Raw genomic sequence first — 2,787 nt, forward strand, 5'->3', positions numbered from 1 at the left:
ATTATATACGTTATATATACGTATTATATATACGTTAATTTTATATTGAATTTTTACGAGTTATGACGAACCGATAAACTCTATTTGGAGAAATATTTCATTTTTGCCCATTTTATCATTACACAATTTTGCATTTTTGTGGTAAAGTCGAATTCACTTTATATTTTTGTCTCCGAAAATATTTGTGATTTTTTTCATTTAAAGATCCAAATGCCATTATAAACAAAACTTTTGATTGACTGTATTGTATAATATTAAGATTTTTACATTCAACAAAATTTGGTTTAAAACTATGTCGATAAGATACTATTGAAAATGGTAGAAATATTTATAGTTTATATTTATAAAACCCAATTATTTATAACTATTCATAAGTTGGAAAGACTTAAAAAGAGATTCGAAATATAAAATTTTCAATAAATGTCAATCGAAAATACCATTGGGGAATTTGATACAGAAATTAGAGAATAATTAAGATAAAAGTGAGTTTTTGTGATCGTATTTGGTGTTTTAAAACCGTTTAATTGTATACAGATTTTAAAATTTCATTGCATATAGTAATTTTTAACTCATCTGCTAAATACATATTACACAATATTGAAGTTCAAAAATGTTTTTGTGTTGTAATGTGCTTATATTTATTTATTAGATGTGGTGTTTATCTTTTAAAAAGTTTGAAATCGTTTAGTCGTATACAGTTTTTACAAATTATAAGTACCTATCACGTGATGATTTTAAATTTGATTAAATACATTACATAATAATATTGAAGTTTAAAAATGTTTTGGCTATGTGCTTATATGTGCAGATGTGTAGGATGATAAGGTGTTTATCTTTAAGAAAGTTGGTAGGTTTAATATTATAAAATTTAATATTGTACGTAGCCTCCTGAGATAGATGATAATACCATAAAAAAAAAAAATTATTATTAAATTATTCAGAATTATTTGCATTTTGTGTACCTAATACAAAAGAAAAAATAACGCAATAAGTAAAAGTGTTTTCGGTCTGAATATAATAAATATTTATAATGATTGTTGAACTAAACTTGTATAGACTTCTTAATAATAAACATTATATTATTTACATTTTTTTAAATCAATGATAATTATATATTGTTGAAATGTATTTGCTCATAAAGTAATAAAAAAATACTGTTATTTAAAAAAAGATTATTTATCCATACATTTTGTTACACTACCAACGAAGTAAGTTAGGTTCTATATTATAATATTCCGTTTTCAGCATATTTTAAAACTATATTGTTAAAGTTTTATTTTAACATTATTCGTGACGTGTGCACCTGTACAAATCTATCAAGTATAAAACATGTGACACTTTAGTCTTAAATTTTAGAGTTTCTGAAAGTTTTAGACGTCGTTAAGAATAGTTTTAATAAACGCTTACTCGTAAAAGTCTACCGGTTTCAATTTCCATATTCCATTCAAAATTGCTTCTCGAAAATTTGAGCTCAAATAACGTATAATTACGTGGACCACAAACATTTCGAAATTGTTTTTTTTTTTAAATTTTTAATTATTGTTTAGATTTCCATAGTGATCGTGTGTGGTCCGATGAATAAAGATGTGTCCAATTAAAGAAATTAAAAATACTTGAGAAGGTATTTATAACGATTACAATGAATAGGATTTTTGCTTATTTTTTTCCCCTGTTCCTTGTAGACAATAATTAATGAATTAATTAATTGCAACCACACACGTGGCTAGTTGGCCGGAAATTTAGCTATAAAGATGGCAAAAAAAAAAAATATATATCTTTATCGCTAACTTACCGAAATCGCAAGCATACCTTCAAAATGAGATGTAAACACGTTCTTTAGAAACCTGTGCATAGTTCAATTTCTTAATATATTGTTTTCTATTCTTTATGGACAATAAGAATTTCTTATACATTTTAATTTGAGATTAAAAAAAAATATTTATAATGAATATCTCCAGAACTTTTTATACACTTGCTATATTTGTATTATTTACAATATTCTTAGGTAATAAAATAAAGAATTGTCTACGAAATGGAATGTTTGTGTCACGCGTAGTGATTATTCAGTAAACCATGAGAAATTAATAGCAACGCTTAATCCTGTGTGATCTTTCACATTATATTCTATAGTAAATAATATGTTGTAATATTGTATACAAAATATTGGATCTTATTTTTTATTTTTTATTTTTTGCAATAAGCAATAAATGGATATCGAGTATCGGAGTACATATTTTCGCCCGAAAATATCATTAATTATTTAAATAATTGAATATTGGTATTTTATTTAGCGAATTTCAGTGAATAAAGTATAATAAAAACGTAATTCTCTAAATATTGATAGAATTATGGTTGAATTTAAAAAATGTATGACAGTTATTTTTGTCGTTTTATTTATAACTAAGCTTTTTTTGATTGAAGACATTTTTTTTGTAATTTTGTTACTATATACATATACTATATATAGTTTAGATGAAAATGAATTAAATTATATGCTTGTGTTTTTTTTTTATGTAACCATTTTTACATTTTAGTATTTTACTATAACTTTTTTACATTTGAGAAGTGAAAATTCATCATTATATGTTATATCAAGTTCGTTAAACAATTAAACACATTTTTTAAATTTTATAATAAAACAATAATAATAAAAGTTTTAGCCACGTTAAAAACAAAGAACTTTTTTTAGTTTCTTAATAAAAAGTTATAACGAAATTTGCACTTCAGTTTATTTTAGTTTTTTCTTTTATCATTGTTTATTTAGATTATAATATATTCACGCGAGTA

The sequence above is a fragment of the Diuraphis noxia genome, unplaced genomic scaffold (assembly GCF_037042655.1).
Source record: "Diuraphis noxia isolate RWA-SAM2 unplaced genomic scaffold, SU_Dnox_SAM2 contig0002, whole genome shotgun sequence".
Classification (NCBI taxonomy): Eukaryota; Metazoa; Arthropoda; class Insecta; order Hemiptera; family Aphididae; genus Diuraphis; species Diuraphis noxia.